The sequence below is a fragment of the Miniopterus natalensis genome, chromosome 1 (genome assembly GCF_054644295.1).
Source record: "Miniopterus natalensis isolate mMinNat1 chromosome 1, mMinNat1.hap1, whole genome shotgun sequence".
In the NCBI taxonomy this organism is placed as follows: Eukaryota; Metazoa; Chordata; class Mammalia; order Chiroptera; family Miniopteridae; genus Miniopterus; species Miniopterus natalensis.
The window spans coordinates 109,936,304-109,963,842 of record NC_142081.1 but is presented as its reverse complement, the minus strand read 5'-3'; positions in this window follow the sequence as shown (position 1 = coordinate 109,963,842).

The following is a 27,539-nucleotide window of genomic DNA, read 5'->3' as shown; positions in this document are numbered from 1 at the left end:
ACTTCCCTATACTGGTGAGGAAGAAAGCCACACTAATTCAGGAAGCAGAGAGGTTTCCAACCAAAAGGAACTCAAAGAGACCCACTCCCAGACACATCATAATTAAAGTGGCAAATGTTAAGGAGAAAGAGAGAATATTAGGGGCTGCAAGAGTGAAACAACAGTGACCTACAAGGGAACCTCCATATGGCTGGCAGCTGATTTCTCAACGGAAACACTTCAGGCCAGAAGGGAGTGTCGTGAAGTTCTCAAAGTAATGAAAAGCAAGAACCTTCAACCAAGACTGCTCTATCCAGCAAGACTATCATTCAAAAATTGAAGGTGAAATAAAGAGCTTCCCAGACAAAAGACAGCTAAAGGAGTTCGTTACCACCAAACCAGTATTGCAAGAAATGCTAAAAAGACTGCTTTACAAAGAAGAAGAAATATTGAGAGAACAGTACATCAGCATAAAGGGGGAAAATGGCATTGAATAAGCATATATAAATAACAACCTTAAATGTAAACAGAATAAATGCTCCAAATCAAAATAGTGTAGCTAAATGGAGAAGAAAACAAGACACAGATATATGCTGTCTACAAGAGACCCACCTGAGAGCAAAAGATTCACACACGTTAAAAGTGAAGTGATGGAAAAAATATTCCATACAAACGGAAACAAAAAAAAAACATACAAACAAACAAATAAACAAAAAGCTGTAACAGCAATAGTTATTTCTGGCAAAATAGCCTTCAAAATAAAGACCATAACAAGAGACAAAGATGGTCACTACATAATACTAAAGGAATCAATCCAACAGGAAGGAATAACCCTTATAAATATGTATGCACCCAATATAGGAACACTTAAATATGTATATAAAAAAATATTGGTTGACTTTATGGGCGAGATCGAAAGCAATAGAATCATAGTGGGGGACTTAAACACCCCACTGTCAACACTGGACAGATCATGAAGAAAAAAAATCAACAGGAAAACAGAGACCTTAAATGACACACTAGATCTAATGGACTTAATTGAAATTTCAGAGCATTTCATCCCAAAGCATCAGAATGCACATTCTTCTCAAGTGCACAAGGAACAGTGTCAAAAATAGACCACATGTAAGGGCACAAAGCAAGTCTCTGCAAGTTCAAGAAGATTGCAGTCATATCAAGCATATTCTCAGGTCACAATGGCATAAAACTAGAAATCAACCACTATAAAAAAACTCAAAAATATTCAAACATATAGAGGCTAACATGTTATTAAACAATGAATAGGTTACCAATGAAATCAAAGATAAAGTAAAAAAGCTTCCTGGAAAAAAATGAAAATAAACAGACAACAACCCAAAATCTATTGGACAGAGCAAAAGTAGTCCTGAGAAGAAATTTCATAGCATTAAATGTGTATCTCAAGAAACAAGAAAAAGCTCTACTAAACTTCTAACATAACAACTAAAAGAATTAGAAAGAGAATAGCAAGAAAAGTCTAGACAAAATATAAGAAAGGAAATAAAGATCAGAGTAAAAATTAATGACATAGAGACTAAAAAACAATACAAATCTGAATGAAACCAAGAGCAGGTTCTTTGAAAAGATAAATATGATTGATGCACCTTTAGCCAGACTCACCAAGAAACAAAGAGAGAGGACCCAAGTAAATAAAATCAGAAATGAAAGAGGCGATAAAACAACTGACCCAACAGAAATACAAAGGATTGTAAGAAAATATTATGGGCAACTATATGCCAACAAACTGGACAACATGGGGGAAATGGACAAATTCCTTACAGCATAAAACCTTCCAAAGCTGAATCAGAAGGAAGTAGAAAACCTAAACAGGCCAATAACAGCTAATGAAATTGAAGCAGTAATAAAAAACTCACAGCAAACAAAAGTCCTGGACCAGATGGATTTACAGGTGAGTTTTATCAAACATGTAAAGAAGAATTAACACCTATTCTCCTCCAACTATTTCAGAAATTTCAAGAGGAGGAAAAACTCCTAAGCTCTCTTTATGAGGGCAGCATCATCCTAATCCCCAAACCAGATAAAGACACTACAAAGAAAGAAAATTACAGGCCAATTTAGATGAATATAGATGCAAAAATTCTCAACAGAATACTAGCAAACTTGATTCAGCAATACATCAAAAACATCATAAACCACGACCAAGTGGGATTTATTCCGAGGATACAAAGCTGGTATAATATTCTTAAATCAGTAAATGTGATACATCACATGAACAAAATGAAGAACAAAAATCATATGATCATATCAATAGATGCAGAAAAAAAGCATTGGACAAAATCCAGCACCCATTTTTGATTAAAAACTCTCAGCCAGTTGGGAATAGAGGGATCATACATAATAAAGGCCATATATGACAAACCTATAGCCAACATCATACTCAATGGTCAAAAACTAAAACCATTTCCCTTAAAAACAGGAATGAGACAGGGATGTCCACTTTCATCACTCTTATTCAATATAGTACTGGAAGTCCTCACCATAGCCAACAGACAGGAAGAAAAATGTAAAAGGTATCCAAATTGGAAAGGAGGAAATAAAATTGTCATTATTTGCAGATGGCATGATATTGTACATAGAAAATCTTAAAAAGTCCATCAAAGTACTACTAAATTTGATAAATGAATTCGGCAAGGTAGGTGAATACAAAATTAACATCCGGAAATCAATGGCCTTTTTCTACACCAACAATGAACTCTGTGAAAGACAAACCAAAAAAACAATACCATTTACCACTGCAACTAAAAAAATAAGATACCTAGGAATAAACTTAACCAAGGACATAAAAGACCTGTACTTGGAAAATGACATAACATTGAAAAAAGAAATAGAGGAAGATATCAACAAGTGGAAGAATATGCCATTTTCATTAATTGGAATAATTAATATCATTAAAATGTTCATACTACCCAAAGCAATTTATAGATTAAATGCAATTCCTATTAAAATACCAACAGCATAATTTACAGAGCTGGAACAAATATTACAAAAACTGATATGGAACCACAACCATAGCTGCAGCAATCTTGAGAAAAAAGAGTTGGAAGGATCATTTTACCAGATATCAAACTAAAGTACAAAGGCATTGTAATCAAAGCAGCCTGGTACTGGTACAGCAACAGACATATATATCAATGGAACAGAACATAGACCCCAGAAATAGACCAACACCATTTTGGTCAGTTAATATTTGACAAAGGAGGCAAGAGCATACAATGGCGTAAAGGCAGTATTTTCAATAAACGGTGCTGGGAAAATTGGACAGGTACAGGCAAAAAAAAAAAAAAAAGAAAATGAGACCAGATCACCAACTTACTCCATACACAAGAATAAATTCAAAATGGATAAAAGACTTAAATGTAAGGCTTGAAACCATAAATATCTTGGAGGAAAACATGAGCAGTAAAGTTACAGACATCTCACATAGTGGAATATTCACTGATACATCTCCTAGGGCAAGAGAAACAAAAGAAAAAGTAAACAATTGGGACTACATCAAACTAAAAGGCTTCTGCACAGCAAAAGAAATCAGCCTCAAAATACAAAGGAACCCCACAGTATGGGAGAGCATATTTGCCAAGGATGTATCTGATAAGGGGCTAATTGTAAAAGTGTACAAAGAACTCATACAACTCAACAAGAGAAAGACAAACAATCCAATTAAAAAATGGACAAAGGCCAGGCAGGGCGTAGCTCAGCAGTTGAGCATCGACTTAGGATCTAGGCGATTGGGGTTCGATTCCCGGTCAGGGAACATGCCCGGGTTGTGGGCTCAATCAATGACCCTCTCATCATTGATGTTTCTATTTCTGTCTCTCCCTCTCCCTTCCTCTCTCTGAAATCAATAAAGATATATATTTTTTTAAAAAAAAATGTACACAGGGCCTGAATGAACACTTGTCCAAAGAGGACATACAGAAGGCCAAGAGACATATGAAAAAATTCCCAGTGTAGCTAATCATCAGAGAGATGAAAATTAAAACCACAATAAAGTATCACTTTACAACTATCAGAATGGCTCCATCAACAAATCAACAAACGACATGTGCTGGGGAGGGTGTGGAGAAAGGGGAACCTTGTACACTTCTAGAGGGAATGCAGACTGGTACAGCCACTATGGAAAACAATATGGAGTTTCCTCAAAAAATTAAAAATGGAACTGATTTTTGACCCAGTGATCTCACTTCTAGGAATATATCCTAAGAATCCTGAAATACTAATCAGAAAGAATATATGCACCCCTATGTTTGTAGCAGCACAATTTACAACAGCTAAGGTCTAGAAAAAGCCCACATGCCCATCAGTAGATGAGTGGATAAAAAAGCTGTGGGACATTTATACCATGGAATACTATGCAGCTGTAATGAAGAAGAATTTCATAACCTTTGTGACAGTATGGATGGACCTGGAGAATATTATGCTAAGTGAAATAAGCTAGACAGAGAAAGGAATACCACTTGATCTCATTTATATTTGGAATCTAAAGAACATAATAAAGTGATGAACAAAACTGATTTAGTGACATCGAAACATGAAATAGATGGAGGAGTCTCAGAGGGAAGTTGGGGGTGGGTGGGTGGGTGGGTCGGGAGAGATTACCCAAATAATTTATATGCATATATGTGTAACCACTGGACACAGACAATAGTGTGATGAAGGCCTGGGATGGGTAGCGGGTGCGTGGTGGAAGGGGTCAATGGGGAAAAAAGGGGGCATCTGTCATATTTTGAACAATAATGATAATAATAGTAATAATAATAATGAAGATGTTTAAAATAGTAGCATAAGCCAGAAATAACCAAAAACAAATTAATTCCAAATACATTTTACTAAAGAAGATATATTCCAATATAAAATATAAAAACATTTAGATTATTTTAATTTTAAATGTGTATTCCAAAAGCAAACATATCTGAGATTTAACTATAATATGTATAAATTGGTCTCACCATGAATGCTTTTTTCATCTGAATCACATGTTCAGAAACCATATAGTTTGATCCTACTTAACTATTACAATTTCAGCTTAATTTCATAATACAAACTTATCATTGTTTAGCCTTAGTTTAAACAATAAAAAATGGAAACAAACTGTACACAAAACTATTGTTTTACTTACCTTCTTCTAGAAAACATTTAATGTGTAATAGATATAAATAAACATATTTTATGCTTAAAGATGTCTTATTTTAAGTAAAAAATACTTCATGTGTTACAGTGAAAAAATCAGAAAGACTTCATGTGAGTTTGAATTTTCCAAAATGTGTTGAAATAAATAACCTGCAAAAGCTTCTGTAAACGTGTAGTCACAAGAGAGCCATCTGGCCCCATGTAATTACACCCATCTTTCATCCAATTCTGATTCTAAATGCAAAACTAGGTCCAGGAATATCATACATATTTGTGATATACACTTGGGGACTGTCAAGCCATAAACCAATTAACGAGTTTGATTCACATGGGTGTGTTCCTGTCTTCATTTATATTATACATCCAAATATAGCACAGATTCAGAGATTATTGAATGAGCTGCTGCTAGTTATTTCTGGTGAAGTATTTCAGAATAAAATGAAACAAAAATTAAGACACAATAGGATGTAAGAAAGAGAAAAATTAGAATCTATGTGGCTCTCACTTTTTTCATATAAAATCTTTTAATCAAGTTGATAGATGCCTTACAAATACAGAAAAATATTTGTTGTCATGAAACCTCTGGCCTTTGAAAACTCACTGCGAGGACTGGTTTTGGTTTTGGCCTATGATAGCCAAATTTTTATTTCTTAGTTTATATTTTATCTAGATTACCTTTCTTTAGAATAGTACATTTCTGAAGCAGAGCGAAAACTAGTAAAAAAATTTGAAATAGTGCTATTTGTGACAACGTGGATGGACTTTGAGAATATGCTAAATCAGTCAGAAAAAGCTAAGAACCGTATGATTTCATTCATATGTAGGATATAAAACTGAAACTCATAAACACAGAAATTTGGAAGAATTCAAACTCACATGAGGTCTTTCTGATTAAAGTGAGCCAAATATGGAAGGTGATTGGACTTTGGGTAGTGGGCACACAATGCAATATACAAATCATAATTATAGAAATGCACACTTGAAAATTATATAATTGTATTAACCAATGTCACCCCAATAAGTTTAATTAAAAATAAATGTACTAAGCACACCAAACAAAATTTTAACCCTAACACAATAGCATTACAGCTATACATATATTATTGTACAGATTACATATTTTATATCCTTATGAGCTGCTGTGAATTGCTATATTTTATATCTCTCTACTTGTCACACTATAACTCATTTGTCTTTATAGGTTATGTTTAATATCATCAATTCTAGGTTGATGCCTTGTTTATGTGTTATTAATTATATAACCAAATCTTATTATGATAATTCATGGGAGCATTAACAACAAGTCCTACTTAACATCAAATATAAGATTACTTTTCCTAACTTTTGTTTCATATAATAACCAAATAAGTTAAAATGTTGTACTGGTAACTTTGTCAAAGACAATTATCTCAGGAATACATCATCATTATTTATTTTCTTAGCAGTGTCATACTTTAAAATACATATTAATTCATTTACTATAAAAATGCTCTTAGGAAATAACTTGAAAAATGAACAAAGTTTATGAAGAGAAATTTTTGTATATATCACCCTTTCATATAGGTAAATATTATATGTAGATAAGCTTAAACTAATTTAAATGTGCAATAAATTCTGAAACATTAAGTAGATATGAAGATCCATTAAAAACATGAAGATATTATATTTATTGCCATTAAAAATAATTATGTTGAGTAAAAAAATCACATAATAAAAGTATGCCTGCCATGTTCTAATTTCCACTGTATGTTCTAATAAACACAGATGTGTGTATTTTGTATGCATGAACATATGCAAGATGCATTAGATGAAAAATAGGGAACAAGTAAAATTATTTCAAATAGTGAGTTAAAAAAATAAAATACAGAACTAAAAGGTTTTCAAATTTTAATAAGAATTAACAATTATCTCAGGGATGTCATAAAGTGAATTATTTCCCAAATTACTATCAACAGTGAAACATTTTTTTTCTGGCAAAAAAGTAGTGAAAGGTTTTGATTTAAGGCAAGATATTACAGATTGAAGAGAAACCTAGAAAAAGAAAAAAATGAGAAAGGTGATGAAACTCATGGAGAGGGCGAACTAGAAGCAGAAACAGGGTGAAAGAGAGAAAAGTTAAGAATCAGTAGTGAGAGAGAATGTGTGATCTACTTTCCCTCTCAGAAAACACATGATGCAAAAGTCAGTTGAGTGTGTTGCTGTGGGTTCTTGGCTGGTGATTTTTCTTCAGCTTGGTATTAACTTAAGGAAACTGTAAGAGGCAGCAAAGTTTTCTGGGACTGGGAGAAGTGAGAAAATCTCTATGACGCAGAATCCATTGTTTATTTTCCAGTGTAAAATATCTCATTCCTTCCCAATTCAGCCTGCCCATAATGAGAAAAAGATCACTACCTTTTTGCTTTCTTAAATACTTTACAAATGACCAGTGCTCACTAGAAAATATATTTATTTATAGAAATTAAGAGTTTTTAGATAGAAGGAAAGTGGAAGACAACAAAGAGATTATTTGTATAGAGTACGAGGTGTCAATGGTTGAGGGGGTGATGATTGGAGGTAGATATGGTGAACAAAGACAAGTCCTGCGGTATCCAGGAAGAGGACCTGTGGTGTGCTTAATAGACAATTTGGTCAATTTCATTGGTGAAATACTTATGCATCTAAGCATCCTTGTTCAAAGTTGGAAACTAATTTTCAATATTAATGAAACATTACCTGTTACCTTTGTAAAAAATAATATAATATTAACACTCCTGATATTGGAATATAATTAGTCAATTATAAATAGCATTTAATTGGCCCACTTTTTTAGTACATTAAATGTAATATTTAATTATGAAGGCATAAAGCAGCTCTCTATTCCTTATTAGTACAGCTAAATTAAACACTTCCTACTTGATAATGATAGTCTAAGTTATTTTAATCTGCTTACCTAGACAAACAATAATAATAATTTTTAAATATAAAAATCATTGCCCTGGCCTGTGTGGCTCAGTTAGTTGGGCATCATTCCATGCACCAAAAGGTTGCTGGTTCAATTCCTGGCCTGGTCACATGCCCACATTTTGGGCTCAATTGCCCGTAGGTAGGGGGCATGCAGGTGGCAGTCGATGTTCTGCTTTCACTAGATGTTTCTCTTTCTCTCTCCTTCTCCTTTCCTCTCTCTCTAAAAATTAATTAAGTATAAAAAATAAACATCATTAATTAATTCACTAAATATTGATTAAGCACTTATTATATTCCAAGAACCAATATTTAAAGATCCCTCTTTATTGACTTTACAATCTATCAGCATAAAACAGACAATATTTAGTAGACACATGTTAGAAAAGTGGAAAGTACCATGGTCAAAAGCAAAATTTGTGTGGCATAAGATTAATTTAGAGAGCCAGAAATTTAACATGGACCTGCATTTTTAAGTAAATTGGCCAAGGTAGCCTTTTTTATGGAGGAGATGTAGTAATTTGTCTTCTAATTTGAAGAATTTATTCCCTTACACTCTGGAGCAATGGACTCCTAAACTCTTCACAGAAGTGCAGGTCCCTCAACCCCCATAGAGTTATTTTCTCATCTCAGTGCTGCATGAGTCTTATCAAAGCCTCCAATGCACATCTCAACTCTTGTCAGTTCTGTCCAATCAGCTTGATGTCATCAATGTGATGTTCTTCTGTGGGGTATTCAGCTGATCCACTTCTGATAGAGAACAGAAGATACAACCTACCTCTGAGGAAAGAAAAAACTAAATGAACATTCCAATATAAGCACGAACTCTTCTGATCATTGTTCTAAAGGGAATGTTAAAGAATAAAGTCATTAAATAATGACATATTATGAACCAAAGTTCTTATTGATCTTTTCTATCAACAATATGAAGTCCAGTAGAGCATCTGTAATTAGGGGTACTACTTATCTGAGCCTGTGAGAGTTTACAGTCATTCTCCACTATCCATCCAGTTTCTGCAATGACCTGACTGGTGAATTAAAAGGGTATGTACAGGAGTCCTCCATCACTACCTCCTTAGCTTGGTGGCTATAATTACTACCATTCACCCACAGGAAATAAATTAGCCTTGATTACTATTTTGGCTAGGCTAGTAGGGGCCAACGGAGTCTGAGTTTGTGGCCATTGTAGAGCATAGAACCTGCCACAGTAACCAAAAGCTAAGATAGTGGTCAGAGGTCTGGCCAGATTTAATGAGAAAACATAGATGGGATCACTGGATGAAAGAAACATACAGCATATTTAACATCATCACGTGGCATGGGAAACATTGTTCTAGCCATTGCAGAATGTTTAATCTTGCATAGTAACTGGGAAAAGAAAACAAAACAAAACAAAACCCTGAAGAGACCAGGGCAGCACTCTGAAGATTTTGCCTTATTTTTCCTAAAAGTAATAACTGCCATTTAACTTTTGCCAGCAAAATTTGACATGGAAGGTACAGGTTGGATTTGAGAAGACAAGAATATTCAGCATTGTCAAATCAAAGGATATCACAAGAAGACATCTCTGTGAGAGTTTATGGTAGCTATGGTTTAGGGTAGTGAGAAACTAATTGAATTTGAGAGATATGTAGGAGATAAAATGTAGGAAAAGATACAATGTGTAAATAGAGTAGGTATAGAAAACAGGTATCAATGGTAACCCCAGGATGTCTGGTAATGCAAAAAGATGAATAATGCTGCTATTTGGATGAGGAATGTGTTTAGGTGACAAAGATTATACACTTTACTTTGCAGGTTTTAAATGTGAAGTACCTTGTAATGCTCCAACAAGAGATTGTGTAGTCAAGTCTTTATGGTGGTAAAGACGCTAAGATTGGAGATTTTAATATGTGGGGCAAGAAAATAGATCCAGAGACATGGAAAGGCAGGAAGAGATTAACCAAAGAACTTACATGCATATATGCATAACCCAAGGACATGGACAGTAGTGCAGTATAGGCGTGTGGGGGGGAGGGGAAGGGTAGAGGAGTTCAGTGGGAGAAAAAAGGGGGACATCTGTAATGTTTTCAACAATAGAGACAAATTTAAATAAATAAACATGCTGGGCACATGGAGGTGTTTGAAGCTGTGCTGAGATTGTATCACGTAGGGAGAGTTGTAGAATCAGAAGCGTTCTAGAGCAGAACCTTATTTCGTGTGATTTCATTATTGATAGATTAGAATAAATCTGCAGGGAGAGTGATGATAAGAGAGAAAACAGGCAGAGAGATTTTGTTTGATTTGGGTTTTCACAGAAATCACGTGATTCGTATTAGTGTTTCTATTATATTAGCTATAATTACTCAAGTGAATTAATATAATGTAGAAAACTTTATCTGTCACCTAAAAGTGATGAAATAGATAAATGTGCATTCACAGATGCTACTTTTGGAAAGTAGTGAAGTAAATGGACTAGCTCAGGCCATTAAAGTGTTGTTGAAAAATGAATACTAGATGTCTCAAATTTTTAAGTCCTGAAGCATATTCTAAACAAAAGCTTAATAATATCTAGGAAAACCTAAGCTGTCTTCCTTATTCTAAGTATAAAAACTGCTAAGTAAGATCCTGGACACTTGTAAAAATATGTGGGAAATTTGATTCAACTTGTGCTATTTGTATATGTCTAGAAAACTGGTGGTAAGACAAACACATACATTTTATATACTTTTTCCCACAAGTCATCATTTTCAGGAAAAAAATAAAGAAGAACTTTAAAATATTATAAACTATGCTTTTGAACTGGTTTGTCACAAATTTAACTAAATATTTTTTCTGGAAATCCCAGTGATTTCTTGGTTGGGACAAAATTGTGTTCTTATTTAATAACATAATAAGATATTTTATTATTGTAGATCGTTCAGTTTCTTAAGTTTTATATTAGATTTTTTACCTGACTGTAAGTCATTTTGTCATTAAAACTATTGAGATCTTTATATAATCAGTCACTCAATATCAACCGAATTAGGAAATGCAATTTTAATGTTATTATGACTAGCTTTATAATCCCATGGGTGGCTTACTACTTAAAATTTTACCTTAAAGAAAGATGGATTATTGTTATTAATCACAAATTTAAAGAAAAGAGAGTTGAATAAATGTTGTGATAAAGGAGAGACATGCAAAGAAAAAAATATATATGTAGGAGAGATGAGAGAGAGAGCACTAAGAAGGTGAAATTGCATTTTTGTTCGTTTTGTACAGAGATTTTGGAGTGATAAGAAAATGAAACATCTGAGGTTGCAAATTATCGCTGGCATTTTCTAAAGCTTTGCAGGAATAAATAATGCTTATTAATTTCTTTATGCTAGTGAGTGTTGTGGAAAGAAAACAATCTGGGAGTCAGGGTTTTTCTCTGTCTGACTGAATCACTGTGTTTGTGGTCAATAACTAGAATTTAAAGATCAGATCCATACAACCGACCACCAAAACAGAATTTACCAGTCAGTAAATTCAGAATTTACCAGGACTTGAAATTTTTGTCCAAGTAAATTTCTTCCCACTATTCTCTCAAGTTCTAAGCTAGAGTAATAATGAAATTCAGATTGTTTGAACATTGCAATGTAATGTATGATTTCAAGCTCACCTGATAAATGCTGAGCTTCCTGAGAGTAAGGACTTTATCCTGATTAGCATTCTTTAGCCAGCACCTATCAAACTCAGCACATCTATAGCTCTGCATAGGTATGAAAGATTCAAGGAGTATTTACAGTTTATTCTCTGTCTCATATCTGAGCTTTCAAAATTGTGATTCTTTTTTGTACCATCTTCCTTCCTCTGAACTCCTTTCTTCCATTTTCATCTGCATAATTACATGTGTTTATAAGCTTCAATGTCTTTCTCTTGGCTATGTGTGTGTAATTATCAGGATTTTATGTTGCAAGAGGCAGAGAACCAGATTATAGTGGTTCAGGGAAAATAAATGTTTTTTTGGTTTTTTTCTTCTTACTAATATAACTCAAAGTCCAGGGCCAGAGATGGCTTAAAGCACAGCTGGATTCAGTCATTCAATAATGCTCCCAGGACCTAGTCTTTCTGTCCCTGGTATGCATGTATCTGTCCTGAATGTTCTCTGCAGCCTTCACAGTATTAAGGATGCCAGCCTTTGCAGCTTAGTGTCCTCTCACTTTCTGGTCCAAAGGAAGATGAACTTTCCTTTCTTCTTGATTTTAACATAATCTAAAGATTATGTTTTGTTGGCTGACTTGGCTTATACTTCTGAACTAATCACTGTGATCAAAAGGGTGGAATGCTCTTATCAGGCAGACATAGTTTACATGTACATTCCTGGTGTTGGAGGAGAGTGTGTTTACTTTCAAACCAGGTAGAGTGAGAGTGCTAAATGGGAGGTTGCCCTAAACAAGGTAAGATGTTGTTACCAAAAGAACAGAAATAGACATATAGAGTCAGCAAACACACACAAATGATTTTCTACTGGAAGCTGTACAGTGGGTTAGTTTCTTGTTGGAACATAGGTAATATTCTCTGCTCCTGTTATCACATTATACTATAATTTTCATACTACATAAGAGCAAAAGAACCCAAGTCAAATTTACTCATTATTGTTTCTGAGCTTACATCAAAATGGCTGGAGTACAGAATCTGTGAACTAAGATCTTGCTGAATGAGTGAATAATTAGTGCAAATAACCTTTTTTCCAGTTGCTATTCCCTCTTAAAGTTTAATAATAGGAACATAATAATTTGGATAATTGTATTAATGATCTAAATTCAAATAATTATATAATCAATAGTCATAATAATACTGCTGAATAATTATATAATCAATAATTATATAATCAATAATCAACATAATAATACTGACTTAAAAATTGTTATATATCTTATGTACATCTATACTTTGTGTTTTTAGGATGTGCTTGATCCATAGTGAGCACTCAGTAAATGTTAGGGGTTACCATTGTTTATTATCAACCAAATTAAGTTGTGCTAGAAGACCTTGGAACATTACAAATTCATATAAATCTAAAATTGTATAAATCCATGTTAGTAGTTTGTTAATTGATCAGTACTAAGATAAATACTTTGAACTGCCTGGAGATTTGTTTCTGCTTCTAATGAAATTACTTTCTAATACTGTTTTCAGAGGATTTCTCCAGAGGAAATAGCATGATGTTTCACTCTAAACCCATGCAAGATAAATGATCTGGAGTTATTAGAATATGGTATTATGCACAAACAACTAGACAGGAATTCTATCACGGATGATTAGTCAACCATGAATACAGCACCCAACAGATGGACGCTCCAATGTACCACGTGAATTATGTGTGTTGCAGCTGCAGCTCTGCTAAAAACTAAAATGCTCTTGATGAACAGCTGCAGTTTTCTTAGGATTCTAGACAAGGGATACCAGTTAAGCTTTTATTGCCATAGCACATGGCATAGGAAGAACTGATTACCTTAAAGAAAGGCTGCATAAAAAAAGCTTTTATATTCTGCTGTGTTGATTTTATATTTAAGGGACTTTCCATATTTACATTTTGGGCACCTGCAACTGTGTTATCTGATGTGTAGTTTATGTGACTATAATTCAAAATGAACAAAGATAAAATTGTTCAGGCTGTTAGCTAATGTCAGGAGGATGTGTTTTCTGTGGGTTGATCAAAAGACAAAAATTAAATTGCTGAAATATTGAGATTTTGAATGGTCAATTGCTTATGTTAAGTAGCTGAATAAAACCAGTTTGTATATTTAGTCTTCATTATGAATGTTTCTTATTTCAAAAATAATTTCAAGGACCACTGTTGCACCTTTCCCATCTCAGTAGTAAGGCCTCCAACTTCTGTGACATCTGAGTACTGAAGTAAGTGAGAGCTGAAGAATAAGCTAGTCCATAGTAGAATTAATTTAAAAATTTACAGTAGTAGGTTGAAACATATACTTTATGCTAATATGAAAATGTCTATTTTGGAGAAGATTATATTGCTCTTATTGAGTATAGCTTTACTGCACATGAATCTTATCGGCTTTATTTTTATATGTACTGCTATATTGTTCTATGCATTTTATAAAAGGATTAGGTTTGCTTGTTTAAGGGTGGCTTTACTTATTTTTTTCATTGATCCATCTGTATATATATAGCTTTTGATAAGTATATTGTCATCATTAACTCATATTCATAATGTTTGAAGAAGAACACTTACTTTGCGTAATTTTAAAGTCAGTCATGAAATTAAAAATGAGCATTTACATATTTAATTTTATAAAGATAAAAGCTACTTATTTGATGGGGAGAAAAGAAAAAAAGTATTTCCTTCAGAATATAGTCTAGTAAAATCTCATTAGTTTGTACTATAGTAAATCTGATAAATAATATGAAAATGCTTCAAAAATTTTAAGTAACAAATAAATGTAAAACAGTGAAATTTGAATATAGTTAATTATTTTCATGAATCATATTTTAATACTTTGTTCTCTCTTCATACTAAATTAATTACTTTTGTGAAACTAAAATGCAGATATATAATTTACTAAGTATAAATGCTGAATATGTACATATATTATTCATTTTAATATGTACATATATCAAACACTGGCATTGTACAACAATTTTATGTGTTAGATGTACACAAATGAAAAAATGCTATACCACTTCAAAGAATTTATTATTTAAGTAAGAAAAGATAATCAACAATATATAGTACAGAATAAAAATTATTGTACTAAGTATATGATTGGAATACAGGGGCACAAAAATTAGGGTAATTAATTCTGCATAGGCACACCTACAGGAATACTTGATCAGTAACTGGTAAAATAAGCAAGTTTTGTAATTCTTTTTCATGCACAAAATATACTAATCCCTTTTCATTTGTACCACCAGCGAACCCTTTGTAATTTTACTCATAATTCTGTATGTATAAATTCTTTGTTTACATGTGTACCTCCTCGGCTAGACTATGATTTTCTTTGGAATCCAGAAAGTAATTCTTAGTTTTTGAATCCAAGAAGTAATTCTTATTCATTGTTATACTCTCAGGGGATAATGCCTTGCCTGAAATTCATGTTTTGCTCCATCTTTCTAAAATGATTTTATTGATATAAAGTGCAGGCATAACTCTACAAATTTAGAATTATTATAAACTCATTGAGAGGGGCGATACTCATTGAGGAAACTCATTGTTTCCTTGAGAGGGGCGATACCATTCAACTGAAGGATGAAGCAAAGTTAACCCAGGGTAGCTTTCCAAAATAATGAGTTGCTATTTTAACTATGCTTTACATGTACTTACATGTATGTACAAATGAGTATTTATACATATGTATAAACATATGTATGTTAGTAAACAACTAGTCAAAATAAATCCTACTGTAGGATATTGATCTTAAGCTTTTGATATATATGTTTTAAGACATCTATTAGGTTATATTTGCATTTTTTGATATCCCATAAACACTTAAAATTGTGTATTTTAAAATTAATATTTATGTTAATATTTACCCTACTGCTATTATGACACATTTCCTCACAGTTTGGTATTGTTTTCTTCTTGTTTTAATTCATCAAATATGTTAAAATTCTTCCTTTTACAGTGCAGATAAAGAATATTTTCATCTATAAATTCTATTGGTCAATGATGATATGGACACAGATTTAGTGTTAGAATGTCTAATTCATATTTAGTTTAGATACTGTAATACTTAAGGCAGGTACTTATTATGGACTGGATGTTTATGTTTCCCAAAATTCACATGCTGAAGCCAAACCCCTAATATTTGGAGATGGGGCCTTCAGGAGTTATTAGGGTTAATGAGTTCATGATTATAAAACCCTCATGGTGGAATTAGCACCCTTGTAAGAAGAGATACTAGAGAGCTTACTTACTCTCTTCTCATGTAAGAATGCAATGAGAATTAATTTAAAAAAATAACATTAAAGTCAAACAAATTCTAACTGAAAAGAAGAAGAACAACAACACGATGAGAAAGTGGCCATCTGCAACCCAGGAAGAGAGCCCTTACCTGAACCTGACCACACTGATATTCTGATCTCAGACTTGCAGTCACCAAAACTGCTAAAATAAATGTCTCTTGTTTAAGTTGTCCAGTCTGTGATATTTTGTTATGGCAGCCAGAGCTGACTAATACAGTATTGAAGACCACATATGTCAGGAGGCAGAGTAACTTATGTTGGAAGACAGAGAGGATTTCCATAGACTATTTTCACAATTTAGCTTAAAGATCAAATATAAAAGAAATTGTGTGTGTGTGTATGTGTGTATTTGTATGTGTGTGACTTTACCAATTCTGGATTTAAAAATTAATTAGTTTTGGTGTGTTTTTTTTTTTGAGATGAGCATGAGAAATCAGTGAGCATGCTTTCTATGAAACTCATTAGCTTATGGCAATAATAAAATAATAAAATATCAGAAGTTACAACAACTTTTCTTTCATTAATTACAATAATCTTTTCTTTCATTAATTAACTTGTCAACTCTAGGGACCAAAATAGTGAAAGGTTGTCCTGGTAACAATAACAAATACAAAGCTGTGTTTCAAAATGTTGTGATATTTTGTCCACCTAAAAGCAATCACCAATTTTCGGAAATGTTAGTCAATAGTTTGACACAGCAAATTCACCAAATAATATTTATTCAAATATTATTTTTCTCGGGGTTGAACTTGATATTTTCATTAAATTTTAGTGCATGCTTTTAGATTCAAAATATGAACATATTTTGGTTTTGTCTAAACATTCCTCAAAAAAGAATACTTTATGTTTAATAAAACATGATGAAGAACATGAGGAAAAATTAAGAGAAATGCAAGTATTACAACATATGAAAACTCAGTATCTTAAATAGAAGCAATACTCTAAAAGATAAAATATTCCCTTCATTTCTCATTAATATGTTCATGATAATATCTAAATTTTTAAAAATACAGAGAGAATTCTCATTAATTATAGTAATTTTGTCTATGAGATTTTTTCTTAATCCCATCATCATAGACAGACAACAGTATAGCTATTACCAGAGGGAAAGGGAGGTAGGGGGAGGTAAAAGAGGGTAAAGGGGGAATAAATGGTCATATAAGGAGACTTGACTTGGGGAGGTAAAAACACAATATGATATACAGATGATGTGTTATAGAATTGTATACCTGAAACCTTTATAATTTTATTAACCAATGTCATCCAAACAAATTCAATAAAAATAAAAAATAAGAATTTTGGATATTCCAGTATCCAAACAAATATATTACAAGTTTTTAAGAATAAATAATATTTAGAAATAGAACAAAGAATTGCCTATGAGATTTGTATCTTAAAACAAAATTACATAACTAGTTTGTGACTACAATTTGGTATCAGTTAAACCCAATGAACTTCTCTTACTGGGAAATATTTGCTAATCAAGTTGATGTGGGCCTCACCTGTGGGAGAAGCAGAAGCCCAAAGAACATGATAATGATTTCAAAATTATTGAGTCAAGCCACTATTAAACCTAGTTAATTTAGCAAAACCCAATTAGCCAAACCCAATTCACAGAAACTCAGCTGCCAAATAGCCACTTTAATTAACTTACTTGTTACTTTTAATTATTTGTAAGGTTTCCTTTAACTCATATTAATTATAAAGTCTACTATAATTCATATTCATTAACACAGTAATTTAATGGAATACTGGAGGTTTCTATGAAGTTTTAGTTGACCTTACTTTTTCTCTCTCTCTAAATACCTAGGTATTGATTCCAAAAATATGGAAGACCAAAAAGCAGAAAGAAACTGTTGACAGTCAATTGTCATATAAGTAGTTATGTTGGTAAGTCTATAAGTTGGTTATATTTAGAAAATTGGTTTTATCGAAAGATGAAGCAGCTATTCAAGATATTGACTTTTAGGAGATAGATTTTCAGAAATTGACCTCCCTCAGCTACTATCATTGGTAACTGATTGCCAAGTACCCACAGAGGGCCAATTTCTACCTTTGTCAGGATAGAATACTGGTTTCTAAGACCAAACACTGAACTAAACAGGGAGGAAAATCCTCAACAGAGGGTGAGTTGCTTAATGTTTGTAAAAATATTTAGCTTACCTCGATCATTGTAGCAAAACCTAAATCAAAGGGTCTTTTCCTTAAAATTTATCCTTAGTGTGTCCTGTGATTAGCTTGAAAGGTTTAGAAATACCTTTTACCTGTACAAAGAGTAATTGATTTTTTTCCTCCAATACTGCTAAATACTTGAAACTTAACTGGACACAACATTCATCAATCTTATCAGAAATTCTAAGGGAATCTGGAAGTACTTGTATGTAACGGAAAGGTGAGAAAGGAAATGCAGATACTTTCAAGATTGGGCTTATAAACAGTCTTCATTCAAATAGGAGCTTTTAACAAGAGGATTAGAATGGTTTATATCACATGAAATACTGTAAAAATATTTTAAATGGCCGGAATTTTATGAGGAAAAGCATAGTTCTGAATTAAATTAACTACACACAAGAAAAAAATTGTCTTCTTAGTAAAATACAAAATAATATTTTCTTTATAAAAAAAAAGAATATTGGTGTTTCGGCATTCTTATATCCTAAGAATCCCAAAACACCAATCAGAAAGAATACATGCACCCTATGTTCATAACAACATTATTTAAAATAGCTTAGATCTAAAGACAGCCCAAATACCCATCAGTACATGAGTGGATAAAAAAGCTGTGGTACATTTACACCATGAAATACTATGTGGCCGTAAAAAAAAAAAAAGGATCCAGTATCCTTTGCAACAACATGTATGGATATGCAGATTATTATGCTAAGCAAAATAAGCCAGTCAGAGAAAGACAAATATCACATGATCTCACTTATATGAGAAATCTAATGAACAAAATAAACTGATGGACAAAATCAGTCCAGAGGCATGGATACATGGAACAGACTGACAGATGTCAGAGAGGAGGGTGATGGGTGGGACAGCAAGAGATTGACCAAAGAACTTATATGCATATATGCATAACCGATGGACAAAGACAATAATGTGGTGAAGTCCGGGGGTGGGGCAGGGGCTGGGTGGAGTGAGACAAAGGTGGAGGGAATGAAGGACATCTGTAATACTGTCAAAAATAAAAATAAAAAAGAATCTAGAAAAAATAAGAGAACAAATAATAAAACAGATTGAGTTAAAAAATAGCAAAAAATAAAAGAGACAAAATAAAGCCTATATTTATAACAACTTGTGATTATCACACTAGAAAAAAATCACTGAGGAAATAAAGTTAATCTATTACAACCATCTATTTATCTAATGTATGTAAATAATGAGGGTATGATAACTTGTATGAAACTTATTTTAAAAGTTACATGGGTATTTCCTGAAAGAAAATAAACCAAATAAATCAAATGCTTAAATATAAAGTATAATCACAACATACTAGCTAGTTGCTATTGATTAAACTTTCATTATTGTCCAAATTTTCTTTAAAAAAATTAACTCATAAATAAAAAAACCAAAACAGTAACACTTGATTTAAAGAATATAGAAGATCAAGGTCCAGAGACTCCAGGGCAATGCCCATTAACTTGCAGCTCTTAGAGGGTTGAATGAGGAACACAATACTCTGGATTTAGTGTATGTCCGCCAACCAAGAAGAATGTAGGAAAAAGAGAAAAGAAAAATACCATATGGTTTCACTTACATGGGGAATATAAATAAACAAAACAGCCCTAGCCCGCTTGGCTCAGTGGTTAGAGCATCACCCCTTGGACTGAAGGGTCCCTGGTTCAATTCTGGCCAAAGGCACATGTCTCCATTGCAGGCTCGATCCCTAGCCCCTGGTCTGGGCACGTGATGGAGGCAACCAATCGATGTGGCTTTCTCACATGATGTTTCTCTCTCCCTCTGTCTCTCTCACTTGCGCTCTCTCTGAAAAGCAATGGAAAAAATATCCTTGGGGTGAAGATTAAAAAAACAAGAACAAACAAAATAAAACAAAAATAGGTTTATATAGAGAGAGTTCAAACTGATGGTTGCCAGAAGGGGTGTGTAGAGGAATGGGTGGAAAAGATGAAGGCGTTTACTCAATAAATTTGTTATATGTTTGCACAGTGAAAGATGATTACTAGACTTAGTGTGGCAATTATATAGCAAGGTATATAAATTTTTAATCACTTTAGATTTTGCTGTACCATCTATCTCTAGATAGGATATGTAGATATTCCCAAAATGGATAATTGGGTAGCCTTCTTTTATCCATAAATACTCTACTCTGTGGTGTCCAAAACCCTTTTTCTTCCCTCCCCATTGTCAATTGTAGCTTCTAATGCAGTCTGTATTTAGAGATTGCAACTCTCAGTACACAACATAGATAAGGTAAAGGAGAGATGGTTGGAAAAACATTTTATCCTAAAGATATAAAATTGCATACACTTGGGCAAAGGAGAAAAAGAGCACTTGGAAAAGTTAAGGTTGAGTATAGATTTACGTGAGGTACTGCCTTTTATAAATTGCTCCTGGACATAAAATAAATGTAAACAGCAGTATACTTTTTACTAAACAAAAGAACTAGGCAGCTCTAACTGAAGACTATGCGTTAGTTAATTGTGCCACACAAGATGACTGGATAAAAGCTATTGTGTATGACCATGAATTTGACCCCAGCTTTATATCCAAGCAGGTAAATCAATATATATGTTAGTAAACTCTAAGAGGGTAAATGATTTTCCATTGACAGTTTTTGTTGGCAGAAGAATCTAAAAAAAACACTTTTCATTCATTAGAAAAAGAGGAATGGAATGAGAGCTATGGGGAAAAAAGAACAATCAAAATTGAGCTGATACCAGATATATATATATATATACTTTTAATTTTAAGGAAAATCATCAGAGAAAGGATACAGTGTAAAAATAGACTGAAATAACAAAATTCAAAAAACAGAAAGCATAATAGCAAAATTAGAATCTGCTTTGAGAAAATGTTGGCAAATAAAAAAATTAATCACCGAAACTTTTATAAATATAAAATTGAGAAAATTTCTCAGAATATGAGGAAACACCAAAGAGTGGTAAAAATATTATGAGGGATAAAGTCAGAATAAATTAGAAAAAATAAATTCAAGTTCAAAAGACATTTTCCCCACTAAAAGCCAGAATAATTTAAACAAGATTGATAATCAAAGTTAAAATATAAAAAAATCTTCCTTTGCTGAACAATTATGATTTCAGGGCTAAACAACAAAATCTTACATCTAAACCCAAAACATATCTGTACAACATATATACATAATCATAACAGCTTCAGAATTTTTATCTGCATCATCAAATTCCAGAAAATATTCAATCAGTATCTACAGTGTTTAGAGTGGAAAAGGTAATATTCCAATGATTCTATTCTTAAATAAATTATTGTTTCTGTGAGCAGACAAAGGAAAAACAGCGACAGATATACAATATTCTAGAAAATACTCTACTAAAATGAAAGATTAAACATTTAATAATATTCTTTAGTGAAGAAAATAATTAACCAAAACAAAATTAAGATTGGAAATACATGTGTCTAAATGAATATAGTGGAGGATGAGAGCAGAGCATTGAGGTAATATTCTGTGCTGATTATATTAAAAGGATCTTTGTTGATGTTAGCTAATGAATTGGGGGGGGGAGAACTAGTCTTCTATGGATTGTCAGTATTCTGTCACTTTAAGGCTAATAATCAAGTATGCTTCTTGAGTCCCTTTAACAAAGACATAGCTATGAAGAATGTGTACATATATTGCACAGACACAGTATTCTGGTGACTGGATTCCAGCTCAACCTAGCAACCATTGTTTCTTTGATGTCAAAATTGAACCTTAAGACTGTATATATGACATTCTAATAAGTTTCATTTCTTCTTTGTCTTGCCTATGAGAAGCTATAGAAGACAGTGGGTCATGTAGATGGCAAATATAATAATTTGATACTGAGAAAAGCATATATACATATGTTTACATTGACACCACAATGTGATCATGGACTTGTCTTTTTCAGCAAAAGGCAGTAGTATGACTAATGGCCATTATAAATTTGTATCCATAGAGTCTCAAACTTCTATAGAGAACAAATAGTTTATCTCAATTCAAGAGATGCTAATGATCACTTCTTAGTCTTACCTGCAGGGGACTGTCTCTATACCTTGCTCTGATAGTGGAATATAAGGCTATCTTTAATAGTTTAATAACTTATCCAATAATCAAAGCTTTGGTAATAAACAACACACTTACCACCTGTAGGTTTATTCTCTCCAGAGTGACAGTTAGTTATAAATAATAAGGGTATACATCAAAACTTTATCATTCATTCTTGTCAGTCCAAAGCGAGCTAAACCAAAGAGAAAAAGAATAAACACCTAAGGAAATAAGAAAAGTAGATAACACCAGGAAAACTGTTAAGTGTTTAGAATTTGCACAGAATCTTATCAATTTTATTTTCTGTTTATACTCCAAAACCAATATTTTAAATGTCACTTCTGTTATAAAATAAAATGGTAAAGATGAAAAAGTAAAATTAGGAACTCAAGGATGGGAAATGAACATAGAATATTCTAATATGTAGAAACAAATTGTATATAATTATCAAATTAAATTAAAAAGTCAAGAATACATTTAAAAATATATTGGTAGTAAAAGTAATGATATGTCTAAATATCTAATCATTAATCCCATTTTTATATAACTAACACTTAAATATATACATATTAAATTTAAGTATAGTTAGTATACAATCTTATATTGTTGATGATATTTTCAGGTTTATAATATAGTGATTTGACATTCTAGACTTTACAACGTGGTCACCACACTAATTCTAGTAATCATCTGTCACTGTGTAAAGTTATCACAATTATATTAACTATATCACTTTTTCTTTTTCACCCATGGCCCCACCCCATTAATTATACTTTAATTTAATGAATCTATAGTCATAGGATATAGAAAAATTAAAGAAATGCTAAATTATTTGTCTTGTGTAAGGGAAAGTAAAGTAACATACTTTGTTCCATCCTTCGATAATTTATATACATAAAATAAAAAATGAATTTGATCGCTTACAGATAACCACACTTAACAAATATTTTTTAAAAATTTCAACCCGGTTCAGAACATTTTACCTTAAAGCAGCAGAATATACATTCTTTTTTCAAGTGGACCTGGAACATTTTCCAGGATAGACCACATGTTAGGACACAAAAGACAAGTCTCAATAAATACAAGAAAATTGAAATAATTTCCAGCATCTTCTTCAAATACAATGGTATGAAATTAGAAATCAATTGCCAAAAAAATCCACAAAAACACCCGAAAAAACAACACATGGAAGATAAATAACTAAGTAACTAAACAGCTAAATAACTAAACAGTGACTGGATTAACAATTAAATCAAGGAAGAAATCAAAAGATCCCTTGAGACAAAAAGCAGTGAAATCACAGCAGCACAAAATCTATGGGACACAGCAAAAGCAGTCCAAGAGGGAAATTCAAAGCATTGCAGGCCTACCTCAAGAACCAAGAATCTAAATTTACACCTCAGATAATTATAAAAGGAAGAACAAAAAAGCCCAAAGGGATTAGAAGGAAAAATATAATAAATATCAAAGTAGAAAAAAATGAGATAAAGTCTAAAAAAATAAAAATAAATATCACTCAATTTAAGAGCTGGTTTGTTGAAAAGATAAACAAGATTAACAAACCTCTAACCAGGCTCATCAAGAAATAAAGAGAGAGGACCAAGTAAAATAAAAAATGAAAATGAAGAAGTAACTACTGACACCACAGAAATACAAAGGATTGTAAGAAAATAGTGTGAACAACTCTATGCCGATAAACTGGACAACCTGGATGAAATGGATGAATTCTTAGAAACAATTTTCAAAGCTGAATAAGAAAGAATCAAAAAACCTAAACAGACTGATTGCAACTAATGAAATCAAAGCAGTAATTAAAAAACTCCAGCAAACAAGCCCTGGACTGGATGGCTTCACAGGCGAATTTTACCAAACATTCAAAAAAGAACTAACATCTATCTATCTTTCTCAAACTATTCAAAAAATTCAAGAGAAAGGAAGACTCCCAAGCTCATTTTTATGAGGCCAGCGTTATCCTAATTCTGAAACCAAATAAAGACATTATGAAGAAAGAAACATAGGCCAATATCCCTGATGAACAGAGATGCTAAAATCCTCAAGAAAATATTAGCAAACTGGACCCAGCAGTACAGTAGAAATGTCATACACCATGTTCAAGTGGAATTTATTCTGGGGATGCAAGGTAGGTACAATATTCCCAAATCAATAAACATGATGCACCACATAAACAAAATGAAGAATAAAAATCATATGATCATATCAATAGATGCAGAAAAAACATTTGATAAAATCCAGCATGCATTTATAATAAAAACTCTCAGCAAAGTGGGAATAGAGAGAACATACCTCAGCATAATAAAGGCCACATATGACAAACCCACAGCTAACACCATCTGAAAGGAGGATGGGTGAAAAAAGTGAATGGATTAAGAAACATAAATTTGTAGTTACACAATTGGATAATATTTCTCAGCATTTCTTGTAGTTGGGTGTAGGTCTAAGTTCTAACCAACAGGGTGTGGATAGGAGTGATGCATGCACTTTCAAGGCTTTGTCTAAACAAACTTTCCCTATCATCCTCTGTACTGTTTGCCATTCCCACGGCTTGAGGCAAATGCCAGTGGTGACTGATGACAGAAGGTGATTCCCCTAAATCACCACTGTAAGAAAGTGCCTCTTGCAGATCAGAAACATAGTTTTTAATTTCTTACTAAAGAATAATTCATATAAACTTTTATTACACCAACCACTGAGGTTGTGTGGTTTACCTCACACTGGCAAACACTACACAATTTGATGCCGCTTTTGTATCCTGGAATTTAGTAATGTTTTAATAATAGTTGCTGAATCGTCCAGTAGCATGTCCTTAACTATCCTCTATTCAAAGTAATAATTTATAACCCCATATGAACATAAAATGTCTCTTTTCAACCATCCACGTATTCATTTTTTCCCCTAATAATCTGAAACTTCATGAATAATCAGTTACTACACCATTCAGAATCACATCAATATTATGGCTTTAATATTTTAATTAAATCTGAAGAAAGAATTGAAATACTATGCACTGCACACCAAGTTAATTTTCTTAATGAAATGTTTTATTTTTTGTAAATAGAAGAATCATTTCTTTGATAACAACATACTCTGAGTTATAAACTTTTATTAAACATAAATTGAAATAGCAAATCCTATAAAATCCTGCCTGCTTAAGCTAGAATATGTCATTCTTGATTTGGAAAAACATTTATTAATTTTTATAATACTAAAAATTCTTTCAGTTGTTAGAGATTATTTGGAATAACTGCTATATCTAAATTGCTTTCCAAGATGCTTTATCCATATTGCTTTATCAAATTTCATTGCCAATTTGTAATACAATATTTATAATAAACTATTTAATGGTAATACATACAGAGTGTCCCAAAAACATGTCTACACACTTTAACAGTTGATAGCTCAGTTGGTGTTTCTTTCTTTTCAGCCAGACTAAGCTTTGCAAAAAGGAAATTCATTTTAAAATGCTACTGGAAGTTTGAAAACACAATTGAAGTACAAACATCTTCATAATTATTCAAAGTGTATGTGTGTATGCGGGACTCTATGTCCCCCAATATGTATACACACTTTAACAGCTGGTAACTCATTAAATTTTCACTCCTTTTCAAGTTTAACTGATTTGAAATAATGGGTGAAGCCAAACTAAGCTTTGAACAAAGAAAATTTATCCACTAGCCTTTTCTGTGGGGATACATAAAATATAAAATTTACAGTAAAAAAACAGCAACTGTTGAGGAATTAAGGGCCCACAAACACTGAATGAAATGATGTTTGCAATTCCATTGTTTCACCTTATCAGCAGTGCCTGGCCCAGAATGGTCCTCAGTTTGAAAACAGGCTTTGACAAAAATTATTCATTTCTGTAGATTTTTAAAATTTTGAAAATGAACTGTATATTAATAAACACTGACTTTACAATAACTCAATATGTCTATACATTTAATATGTCTATACATTTTTGGGGGGATACTCTATATATTTTTAGAAACTATATTGATTATAGTTTCTATGAAATATATATGGATAGAATATAAAATCTTAATTTTTTTTTTTTTTTAAATCCCCACCTGAGGACATTTTTTTCATGGCTTTTTAGAGAGAATGGAAGGGAGAAGAAGGAGAGAGAGGGAGGGAGAAAAACATCGATGTGAGAAAGACACACGTATTGGTTGTCTCCGGAACACACCCCAACCAGAGCCAGAGGTGGAGCCAGCAACCAAGGTATGTTCCCTTGGCCAGAATTGAACCCAGGACCTTTCAGTCCCCTGGCTGACTCTCTAACCAAACTGGCTAGGGCCCTTCTGTGTTCATTATGCTTGTAATACCGTATCTATTATCATGATGTATTCTTTATATTAAAGGGCTGTACCTGCAATTGTTTAATCTATGTGTTTCAGTATCAACTTGCAATTTTGATTATTTGACTCATTTCCATTGAGCTGTGGTGGTGAAGTTGAGGAAGTGAGATGAATACGAAGCAAAGAATGATCAGAATAGTGAGTTTGCAAAAATATAAGCGTAAAAATAGAAAAATTGTGAGAGAAATTGAGGCAGAAAACATGACTGAATAGGTCAAAAGTCAAGACTAAACAGGATTAGAAGGCTGAAATCAAGGTACAGAATACAGGTATCAGAGGAGTGAGAATGCTTTGACTCATGAGGCAGAAGGAAACGAGGTTATATGCAAATACAGAACTACTTCAGAGCTGAGAAAGTATATTTTAGTCAAGCAGGAAATCATTTTGTTTAGAGACAGGTTTAGAAAAAGGAAGGGAAGCCAGTTGGGAATTTGATAATATAAAGGCAGAAAGGGAAGCTAAATTGTAAGGGAGAGTGGGCTGGATCAGGGACAAGAGAGTTGAAAGTCTCCTGACAAAAGTGACCAAAGAAGCCCTGGCTGAGTGGCTCAGTCAGTTGGAGCATCATCCCATACACCAAAAGGTTGTGGTACGATCCCTGGTCAGGCAAAAAACAAACAAAAAAAACCCACAAAACAAATAGTGGAAGGATTGAACAAGCATTGTGACAATGACCTTTTAAAAGGTTAGACGGTATAATTTGAAGTGAGGGAGTGTGATACTTCTTGCTTTGTTCTTTTTTCTCAGCATTGCTTTGGCTATTTTGGGGTCTTTTGTGGGTCCATACAAACTTGATAGTTTTTTGTTCTATTTCTTTGAGAAATGCCATTGCGATTTTGATAGGGAATGCATTGAATCTGTGTATTTCATTAGGTAATATGGCCACTTTAACTATGTTGATCTTGACAGTATCATGC